The 12,348-nt window shown below is 32.0% G+C and overlaps 1 protein-coding gene across 2 annotated transcripts in view; it reads right to left on the reverse strand.

Moving 5' to 3' along the window:
- LOC108742345 (rap guanine nucleotide exchange factor-like) overlaps positions 1 to 12,348 on the reverse strand; it is a 76,487-nt gene that overhangs the window by 37,565 nt on the left and 26,574 nt on the right. Inside the window, exon 1 of one of the 2 annotated variants that reach the window (XR_003231496.1) lies at positions 9,296 to 9,380. The exons of the other annotated variant lie outside the window; for it this stretch is intronic. The gene's annotated coding sequence lies outside the window, so the exon portion shown is untranslated. Of the gene's footprint in view, positions 1 to 9,295; positions 9,381 to 12,348 lie in introns of those variants that run through there. 2 annotated transcript variants of the gene reach the window in all.

Here is a 12,348-nt window from a genome sequence, read left to right on the forward strand (position 1 = left end):
CAGAGGCGTCTTGTTCAGCGTGCTGTCAAACCTACACTAGCAAGGAGATCGGGCTGAAACTATAGCTACAAGCTATCCAAGGATGGTACTATAGAATGTCACCTCAAGGTAGGCCTAGAGGCGTCATCTCTTGGTTAGGCCGGAAACTTATCAATCCACCCTCGTATAGTCAAATCCGGTCTTAATGTGCAATTTGTCAACGACAAAATGTCAATTATTTACACCCCACACAGTTCGTAAAATAAATATGATAGACTCTGGTAATTTAAAATAAAAAATTTGACAATAAGCTGGTATTTTGCATCCTCAAGTAAAAATAATAGATCCAATATAATACCGAAGAATATTAAATATGCAAAAAAAAAACGAAGACTGAAGATTTGAAGGAAAATGTGAAAATGGAAAATTCACAATGTGAATTATGATTAATAAAGATCAATCAATGTGATTCTTCCAGTTTTCAAATTAACTCTTAAAAAGCGAGGCGATTGGAAAATGGACTTGAATCGTTATCACCATTAATAATAACAATATGAAAAGGACTTTAATCGAAGATTTCTATTTGAGCAACCACAGATAGCCTAGCCAGCGTTCTCAGTTTTTAAAAGAATAAATTGGCGATTACAGATCAAAATTTGGGAAAGTAGTATTTTTAAATGGTTTCAAATTGATGATTTCTTTTTCAGTGTTAGCTTTGAACACTTGCAAGATTTGTGGTTTATTGTGGTAAAAGGGTGATTTCAAAAAGCCCAAAAGAAATAAGTATAGCGTCGTCATATCTGGCAATCTGGCCAAAACAAGAGATCACACAGCCCGGAAATTTTGTAGAATGAGTTTGAACTAACGGTCAGATCGTCAGAAACCTTCCGTTGAGGCTTTTGGAAATCTTGCGTTTAGCAAAACAAACTACAAACCTTGAAAGCCTTCAAACTAAACGCAAAAATTAATCGCCAATTCGGAAGTAGATGTTTTACGAGCAACAATTCAAAATGCCGTAAAACAAGCACAAATTGCTTAAACCCACTTTGCGGTCATTTGACCGATATTATTTTCTCAACTTAATGTTATCAATTTTACATTAAATCATCCAGATATAACAGTAAAAATTTAAAAACTAAAATCTTTTATTAAGTCTTAAATTATCCAGTTAATCCGACCAATATTATTTGACCTCCCTGATCACCGACTACTACCACAGATACCAATACGAATTTGAAAAATATTATTTTTGATCACCCCACAAAATTCTAGATCCACCCTTGATATTCGCAATGAAATTAAATGGACCTTTTCTGTTTCGTTTTTAAACCATTACAATGCACACTTCCGTTTAAATTTTAAAAAGAACCATTAATTATTCAACTGACATTAATAGGTCATACGGTACGTGAACCAGATTTAGAAAACAACCCCTATACATACCCACATCGATACGGTACCCTCCTCAATTATACGTGTAATCTCTTATCGCCCGCGTTTATCTAAACTAAATCCGATTGAATGGGCCGAAGTCCTCTTACTAAAAATTAAAAAGCAATCAAATCACATGGCCGTTCGTGCATACACATAAACATACAAAGGGTGCAACATGCATCTACACGAAACAGATGAACCACATGTTAAGAACGAGTGTGTCGTAAATTCGCCCCCTAATTGTCCTTTGCAAAGTAACTCCAGAGGGGTTGGATGGAAATAGAGGAAGCCAAAGCATCCAGAAGCTGCCAACAATGCACAACGGTAAATTCCACCGATTATTATGACGAAAAGAAGCTTCAAAAATAGATCAGCCTCACTAACATTATAAATGCGAACGTCGAGTTTGTTTGTTACAATTTCGCGCTTTGATTACTCAACCGACCATCACAATATTTTGTACACACATTGTCCAGGGTACAGAAAAGGACATAGACATGGTACCTTTTATCCAGAAAAAGTGTTGTTCCCGAGGGAAACAAAAATTTTCTTTATGTGGTCGATTTTACGCTTTAACATTTTGTAAAGACCTGAAAATGAAGGTTACTTTGAAAATTTTCCTTAAAAGACTGTAAAGGACTCCAAATGAAAGTGCTAGAATGCAGTATCTACCTACTTCTAATATCAAAGAAAATACTGTTCTGGGAAATACGAAATCTTTCAAATAAAGACTAAAGTCTTTTAAACTGTGCTGTGCATCCTTGATCTTGGTCTTACTAAATGCGCAAGACCAATGTAAGACAAGACAAGATAACACAAGACAAAACTACAAAACCAAGACTGTTTTCGCTCATACATTAATTATGACAAACAAGCTATTTATCTATATCATACTCGATGAAAATAGGTTTCACATATTTATAATTTAACGCATTAATATACTTTAAATAATTCTATCATATCGTTGTTTTGTTAGCAATATTTACAATTTTGTTTGGGGAAATCATTTGTCAATTATAATTGTGAGACAAACAAATACATATTACGTTTTAAATTACACAAAATACAGATTACAGGTCGGGAATGCGATTCTTTTTACACAACAAAAATGACACAATTTATTAATCGGTCGAAAAGACCCTTGATCATGGAAATATAATATGGGGCAAGCACACAGCCTTTTACACTCGGTACTTCCTCTTGTAAACGACTACTTCCCCCATATTATGTATGGCGACCAATTGGCAACATCTGCCCTGAAATCTTCAAACGTTGGCAATATATACTGTACTATTAATGAAAACGTTAGGTACACAAACAATCGGAAAGTATTTCCACTAAATTTTGTTTTACGATGTTCAAATGGAAAATTTTAACCTAATTCGAAAAACAGATTACGAAGTTTGATGGACTGAAGGCAAACTTTAAATTACAAATTTCTACAGTAAGAAAAATTAAGTTGAAGACGAAATTGCACAATCAGTGTCGATCAAATTGTTTACAAAACGAAAACAAAAAATTTTGATGGTATTTCAAATTCAGAACGTAATGAATACCAAAAATACTTGGCCTCTAATCTATTTTCTTTTTGTATTAGATACACTATTACCGGGACTAACTGGGTTCGTCACAACATAAATCTGTTAACTCCCAGTTAATTTATATGTTCGACTTCCTGAAACATCTTCCAGTTTTTCATCATCTGCCAAACATTGACAACCAACTGTATTTATATACAAGTTGCTGCATATGTATGTATGACTGGAAAACATAGCAATAATATGGGACATTTTAGAAGCAGAAACAGCAGTAAAAAAATCAAACGGAGACTTAAATTTGCTTAGAATTTGCAAATATGTAATGGGATGTTCTAAGTTTTAGGGAAATGTAAGGATTCTCAGCTAACGATAAAAAGAGATGCATGTCTAACCAGACTTCAAATTGACTACAGTAGAGACGATCAACATTGATAAAGTCCGCTATAAATTATCTGTGAGAATGGACGTATCTTCTTCCTTGTTCCCATTTGGAATTTTAGTCATTTGCTGCGTTTTGAACACGCCCTTGTTACGTTAGGAAATGCTTCATAAGTAAAGTAAGATAAAGTAAAAAGAGATAACCGAAAAATAGTAAGCAGTGCAGGGGTTAGTGGTTGCTTAAGTACGCAAAAGATCAGGGTCGTCTTTATAACTGCCTGATTGGAATTATATCTTTAAACAAGCGTCTTTACTTTTCTAAATTCCTGAGAATGTTGAACTTTCCTAGTCCAATGCTGACAACAAGTTCAAATTCTGTTTGTCCGCATCTCTTTCTGTTACACATTAATTGGTATAATGTTATTCTTTTTTCTTTGTTAGTGTCCGCTGCAATTCCTACCTGGCATCTCTTTTCTATGTTGACGAAATTCCCTACAAAGTCTGTTATGAGTAAAAGTAGGCGTTAGTAAATTGAAAGAGGAAGTAAATGCGAGTTTTATTACGAACTATGCCAATTTTTAACGTCCCAACTATACATTATAATGATTATAACCTACTCAATGTGCAATATTAATTTGAAATCATTTTTTCGATTTTTAATTTACCCACTACAAACTACCTCAAATGAATGAGGGAAAAATTGTTGCTGTTGTCACACCCCCGCCGGGAATCGAACCCGGGACCTTCGGCTTTACGCACCAATGTTCTGACCACTAAACTACGAGAGGTGGCAACAGCAACAACGACCAATTAAAAATCGAAAAAATGATTTCAAATTAATATTGCATATTAATCCACTATTAAGTTACTAACAATGTCATAGGATTTCAGTGTGATTGAACAGTTGAAACAATTTTTAATTTAACTAAGGTCCATATTATCTTGCCCTCCACAATATATTTTACGTCAACTGCTCTTAATACGAGCTTAAGATACATACATATATGTATAACAAAGGTAACATATTTTACTACGTACAGACTAATCTATTTTGAAGGCAAACGGACACCCCGTCAGGAACCTACCGTTTGAACCCTTGTTAAACAAGCACTTTACCTACACGGCTGATTAACCTTTTCTCCAAGCTACAAACACGATTTTCCTACTGAAAAACTTGTCAACCTTTTGAGAAAAATACATTTTAAGCAAATAACATCAGACAAGTACTAAAAGAAATCTATTTAATAAAAAAAAAATTACAAATGTCAAAAAGATCATGGCCTTTTCGCTATATACAAAAGAATATTACGCTAAAACAAAAAAAAAGTTCTGTGTTCCTGGGAGAAGAAACGAAACCCTTATTTGTACCGAGAAAACAACAAGGAAGGGAGATGATTCTTTCAGTTGAAGAAACAATTGATATGTGAATGTTAGGGTACTGGAGCGAGGAGCTGAGACAAGAGGGAAAAAGGCACATTCTCTTAAAATAGTCACCCTCCAGAATATCTGCCCACGGCTTCCAATAATGTGGATTTCTACGAAGTCTCTCATTTCTCTTTATACTTATTACATATCTACAAAACCCACACAAAATCTAAGTATGTTATTAATAAATATGATTGTTTGTACATTATATTAGCTACTTAAGTTGAAGGAATAAAAGCAGTAATAACAAATGTTGTTTTGTTGAAAGATTTACCATATAACGTTCAGATTAATTTTCCTGTAACCTATAAGTACTTAAAAAACTATTTTCTGTATTGTTTTCAAAATTGTACGTTTAGTAGTTTCGGTGATATGGGGCGCAATCGCCAACCTTCATACATTTTTTTAAATAACATCAAAACTATTGACCCTTACGACACACGGTACAGTTCGCAAACCTTTTTTTTTTAATTTCCTATTGGATCCCCCAAAAAATGACCCACATATTCAAAATTAATTTATTTACGTTATGCGTCCGTGTGTGGGTTACAGAAATTCATATGTGCTGTATACTAAATTTCAACTTAATCAGTCCAGTAGATTCGGAGCAAATTTACTGTGACGGAGGGACAGACAGACACACGAGTGATCCTATAAGGGTTCCGTCTTTCCTTAGACGGACGTACGAAACCCTAAAAACCACTATTTATGTAGTTTTTTTTGTAATACCAATCCATATAACATGAAGTATGAAATGAGTTTCAAACTATTTATGTCATTAAAACTGTTAGACTCATCATCATAAGGTTTTTAGTCCTAAGACTGGTTGGACACACACCTCCATTCTTTCCTATCCTGAGCTAATCTTCGCATTTCCCTAAAACTAGAACAATCCACACCCTATTTGCGAAACAGTAACTTAATCTAGGCCTACCTAAACCCCTCCTAACTCCCGTTTCTGCCTCTAATGTCTCTAACTTCACCTTCATGCCTGAGAAGGTGTTCTATGAATCTATATCTTAACCTCTTCATTTCTAAGCTTCTCTATCCACGGTATCCTCATCATTCGCCTGTAACACCACATTTCAAACGCTTCTAACCTTTTCCTTTCTGTCGCGCCCACCGTCCATGTTTCGCACCCGTACAACGCCCCGCTTCAAACACACATCATTAAAAATTAACCGCGAGCATAGAAGTGACTTATTTTCGCTATCTCCTGATTTATATCCCACAACTCCTTCTGTCTTGACTTATCTGACTCCCTAGATACCTAAAATCAACCACTTCTTCTAATTTTTCGTCTCCTATCTTTATATTCGCTCTTTCCCTACTTTTTTCTTCCCTTGCATACCAGAATTTTTGTTTTTCTTTTATTTATTTTCATACAGTACTGTTTTGTCAATACCGCTTCCATTTTATTTAAAGTTATCTCTAACTCCTCCTTACTAGAGGCTTAGACTACATATCGAAAATAAACTTACCCTTGTGCAGATTTTGTACAGTAATAATTGTTACTTCGAATATGGTCATTTGCAACCACTTTGTAAAAATAACACTGAAACAAATGCGTTGGCAGGAAGGCCGCAAGTGTTAAAAAAAATTGAAAGGTTACCTCATCAACAAATGCGTAGTTGAAAATTAGTAAGTCATTTAAGGGAAATTCGCAGAGCAAGCAGATCACGTCGCACAACATAGTCGGAGGGTACCAAAGGTTAACATTTCCAATTACGAAACGTAACGAATGTCTTCCGTCTAAATATGAACGCAAACAAGTGGAAAAATCCTATAAACAATGGATGTACTTATAATGTTTCGCTTTATACTATTTCCAAATGGATTTTCATCGTAGAGTAAAATAAAAAAAACTTTTTAATAAATAATTAATGAAAGAAATCATCTCTAGAAGTACCCAAGTCGCTATATTATTAAATTAATTTTTAATTAATCAACCGAGCTGCTCATTGTAAATATTACAGCCAATTTATTAAATATTACCCATTACAAAAATATGCATGTATTTTCTCTTATCGACAAACCACCGCTCCTTTTAAAACACTTTCTATACAATTACTTATTATAAAAGTAGAAAGTCTGTGCAATTTCAACTAACTTACTGCACCTACTTATTAAGAATAATTACTATTATTTATTGATTCAAAAGCATCTATTAATTAAAGACTAAAATAAGTACCCATAGATGGTTTTATATTCCTATTGTAATACTTATTAAGTAGAAACTGCTGAACATAATATATGTATGTATAAGTAACGTGTAACTAAACAACATTTGGCATATTTATGAATTCCTAAAGGCCTTCTACAAAGAAACTATTTAAAAAAAACTCAATGCCTGGCTGTTGTTATCATTATTATTAATATATGTATTATAAAACCGATTTTATATTGAATTGTGCCACTTTCGTTTCACATAGTAATATCTAGGTACAGCCTGAAGTGAATTAGTCAGTCACGCAGTTTCTCTTTCTGCAATAATTATTGCTGTTGTTGTTTTTGTTGCATCGACTGCTTTGTGAAATAAAAAACCTTTCGTTCTCAGCGATTTAAATTAATCTCTCAACGATGAGAAGCAACACAATTAGCGTTGTAGAATCTCCAATGCATTTATTTAAATAATTATTATTATTATTAGAAGTAATAACCTACAAACTGCCCACTTTTTCTTATTAATGTTGTAGACAAAAAATGAATAAAACTTTTAAAATTTCAAGAAATATTGCTTCGTGTAACATATTACTAATAAATGTAAATATTATACGTATGTGTTTCGAAAGCGGACTCGATTTCAGAAACCTAGCAAATAAATACGATAAGATATTTACTTAATATACACTAAAATATAATTCAACCTACAAATCCCACAGGTATATTTGCTTCACACCCGTATTGATGTATTACGATACATCTACAATAGTCGATTTCTCATAAATATTAAGAGTTTTTCACCGTGAAAATAAATACAAGAATTGTAATTAAAATCAACAACAAAATTAGTTACAATTATTTAGCAAAAATTATTTAAGTTTTTGTATTGCATCACCAAAATTTTGTCAGTGAGGTAATGATAGTCACTACGATCTCTCTTGAGGTGAGAGAAGTTAAAAGTCAAACGTAGCCAAATCCGGAGAGTACGGTGAGTGTGGAATAGGTTTAAAAAAGCGTTTTCGTATAAATATACCCATCGTGCACAGATTTTGTGGCGATCCAATTGATTGATAACGTATTCTATTCATTCTTCATATATGCTTAATAACTAACAAGCAATTAATTTCGATGTCCCCCATTCTTTACATGGTACCTCTGCCAGTAATAGTACCACCGTCAAAAAACAACGAGAAATATCTGTACGAGTCTCAGGCTGTTTATTTTAACATAATTTTTCCGCGAAACGACGAAGTTTACCTGTTGCGTAATGTTAAAACTGTTTGCTAACTGTTAAAGGAAAAATATTAGCCAAACATGTAATGTGCACCAAGTAATACATCATTAAAAGCAACGTATTTTAAAAAAAAACTTAGGAAACGCTTGGTGGTAGTCTGATTTGCTGTTGTCCTTGAAATTGCAATGGAAATTATTTTACGTATTAAAAGTTTATTACACACCTTGCATGACATATTTATGTTGATTTTCATTAATAATATTCACATTTCACTTACATAATTACAGACTCTAACGTCTCAATTTAATAAGCACTCTCTATTAAAACGAATAATTTTTAAAATTTGATGCCTTTAAACAAACGAGCAATTCTGTTCGTTGTTTCTTAGTTGGCACCAACAAACTGAATAACAAAATAACCTAGACAATTTGCAGGTATCTTGGTTAATGGGCGAGAACGGTAGGGTGCATAGCGTTTATTAAAAGACAATCAAACCAGTCACTCCAATTAGGAGTTCCGTTTTTCAATTACAACTTACAGAACCCTAAAACAAATAAAAGAAGGTGCAAAACGTAATTTTCACTTAATTTTTAATGTTACAACTGGTGAATTTAAAATACTGGATTATTAGTAATAACTCATCATTAATTAATTTAATAAATCTTGATGAAGTGGCAACAACATTATCTGCACAATTAGCTTTGATTATTACACTACATACCACGTGTGTATGTATGTATGCATGTATGGTTCTGCAAGTAGATTATCTGGCATTATCTACTTCGTTCAGGTCAAAGGTTTCCCAGAAACGAAAATATTAACCAAACCAGAGCCCCTGGATAATTTACTAAAAGCAATATTAAATTACCATGAAATGAATTATACCACAAATATATATATATATATCTAAGTACCATATAAGTATGCATTTTTATTTAATTTAATANTTTTAATTCAATCCAGATTGCAATAGTAACTACTGAAAACTAAGCAAAAGGAATTGTAAATAAAAACAGCACTAACTACTTATTTATTAACGAACAAAAATTAGGATGTCCCTCATGGAATGTGATAGCAGGACCTCATAATTCCTAAGTGATTTATAAATTTCTTAAATAGTAATTAAGCAATAAGGCAAGCTTACCCATTGTAAATTCCAAAGTTCAATCAAGAAGAGAGGATACCAAAATGTGGATGTGGATAAAATAATAATTCCAAAAAATGTATATGTAAAAAATACAGATGTATATATATGTTTTATATTTTATTTCGTATTTTAAAGTAATAATTATTCTTTATTACTGCGATAAATAATAATAAAACACATTTATTTATCAATCCAATTATTAAAGAAAATAAAGTGTTGGCTATTAAAACGAAAAGCCACGTTATTATTTCTTTTGTTGTTAAAAAATGACACAAATTATTATTTTTTTTATTACCTACTATCAATGGTCATAATCATAATAAAAAAATCTAAAGTAGGTACATAATATAATGTTTTACGATCAGTAACAGGTTAAATGCGTACTTGTTTTAGGTAGGTATATTGATATTTTGATGGTGAATCATTTAGTATTAAAAAACAAAACAAGCGAAAGCCCGGAAATATGTACGTGATTCACCTGCAGTTACAAACTATTTCCGGAAATTTAAGAGTAGACATACTCACTACTGTGTTTATAAAGGTAAACTATTTTAATTACATACACGAAAATCCAACCAAAATGAAGCTACCATAGTTTTAAAAAATGCTTATTTAATTTTCAATAATTATTACGACACAATATAAACCCAATTGATATGTACAAATATTACAGAAAAGTAGAAAAATATTTCTGTTCTTACGACAATGGGTCTAAATCAAATATTATTTCCACAGCGTATATCTACAATCAATTATTTTTTAAAGATAACTCAGAAATATCAATGCAAACAAAAATCCAATTAAACTCAAAATAAATATGTACAATGAGCGTACATTGTACATGTAAAACAATCAATTTTATTTTTAATAGACAAACTCAATATCCGCAATTATGTACTTATAAGCTAAATAGGTATGTAGGTACATACATATATATTATTTCTATTTTACAAAAAGTTGTATTTATAAAGGAGTAAGTACAGACTTAATGTCCAGCTAACAAGAGGCTAACTGTACAATGTGCAGTTTCTATACTTATTTAAATTACCTATTTACTCATCGTGCTTAAGCTTATGGTTACCATTACTGGTATAATAGGTAAAGTAATTCCGTTTCTGAAATAAGACAACTAATGATAAGTATTCCTTTCACATTTAAATTATTCTTTTATATTATAAGCTCGCATAGCATTAAATTTGTTCTGTTGTATATTTAAATAAACGCCATTATACATAGGCAACTGAAGGAATGCCAAGATTTATTCGCACATAATAAAAATACCTTTTTAATAGAGTTGTGCGTTGTAATAATACGTAATCGTCGGCAATTAGCAAAATTACTGAATAATTAACCTACGAGAAAATACGACATTAAAAATAATCGAATTCTTCTTTCGGTTTCAGTCGTATTAAGTCAAACATTTACTTACAATTCGATACTTGTACCAAATCGCATAATTTAATCGTTTTAGTACAGCAGCAAGAAAAAATATAAAAGGCATTCTTTTATGTGACCAAAATTTGAAAACATGTAATAAGAAAATAATCACGATTAGAACGTTCAATGTAACCACTTAAAATGACGTAAGTACCAATTCGCCATAGAAGATCCAAAAGAACCATGAAGAGACGATTTTGTAATCAACAATGAATATTACTTCCTCAAATGTTTTAAGACACGTATAGATTAACAGATATTGTAATATAATTATTTTTATTGTAAGATGACTAAACTGAGATATCGAAAGGGTTGAGTTGGGGTATCATACTATGAAGGATCCCTGCTCAGGTACATTTTATATTACCATATTACCACATTCTAGTTTTTGATTTATTATCAAAATAATAAAGAATGAGCAAAAATAAAATTGCAGGCAGGTACTTTTAGTAATTTCAATTTTTCATTTAAAAAGCGAGTTATTTTTTTTTGTTGTAAATTATAAAAATAGCCTATCCTAACCTAACCTGCCTTCTCTGTAATATTTCACAAAAAAAAACAGAATCACAAAACACCTGCATTTGCAGCCCAGACACTCAAAATACTGACCCAAAATATCCAATCATTTTTACAAAGTTATAAAATTACTAAACTAAATTTTTTTTTGACAACGCAAAAATTACAATTTTCGATTGTAAATAATTGAATTTACTGTAGAAATGGTACAGTTTATTAGGTAATTTGTAATAATCTCAATTTTGACATGCTCTTTTAAAAATTATTTCAAGTTTCTTAATTATTACAATTAAATTTGTAATATCAACTAAAGTACCTAGTAAATCTATTTCTCTGCTAGGATTTTATTTTCACAAATTCAGGTCCAAATTGTAATTTTTATTATTTTCGCTTTTTTTCTGTAAATTTTCCTCTTTCATTTTCTCCGTGTAATCTTGGTCCTTAGAACACCCTGTCAAATGTATTATGTAGGTTACCACACTTCATAGGTTTGATGATGTCAGTGTAACCCCGGCTGGAGCACTTTAAATTATTAAGATACAGCGTCGTACAATTGTTTTCCAGGTGAGTAACTAACCGTTGTACGATATGCAGTACGGAGTCACTAAATTATACACATATCGTTGCTGTAAGTATAAGCCATATCTTAAAGGTACTTTAAGAAATGGATACCTAAGATGAATGCACTTTTAATTACATGAATTCGTAGTGTGCTGGTCGATGCGTAGGTAAATGGTACGAGAAGCTGGGTGAGAAATGCCATCAACGAGAAAATAGATCTCCAGATGTGGTACCGTTATAACAGGTGAAAAAGCACACGCTACAAACATGCATAGATCTTTCCACATAATTAGTATCTTTGTGAAAAAAAATTCTCACAGATATGCTTCAACTATTCTCACTCAGCTTATTATTACTACGGATCAATTTCCACGTGTTTTTCTCAACCTCATTTAATGTCAGCAAACGAACAAGTACTACATACAATGGGTACTTGTACTTGGTTGCTAGGTACATGATAAATCTAATAAATACACGATTACGTATACGTTGTGGATTGCACAAAAAAAGGTAGATTTTAGGTACCTAATCGTCAA

This window comes from Agrilus planipennis, unplaced genomic scaffold (assembly GCF_000699045.2).
Source record: "Agrilus planipennis isolate EAB-ADULT unplaced genomic scaffold, Apla_2.0 scaffold329, whole genome shotgun sequence".
NCBI lineage: Eukaryota > Metazoa > Arthropoda > Insecta > Coleoptera > Buprestidae > Agrilus > Agrilus planipennis.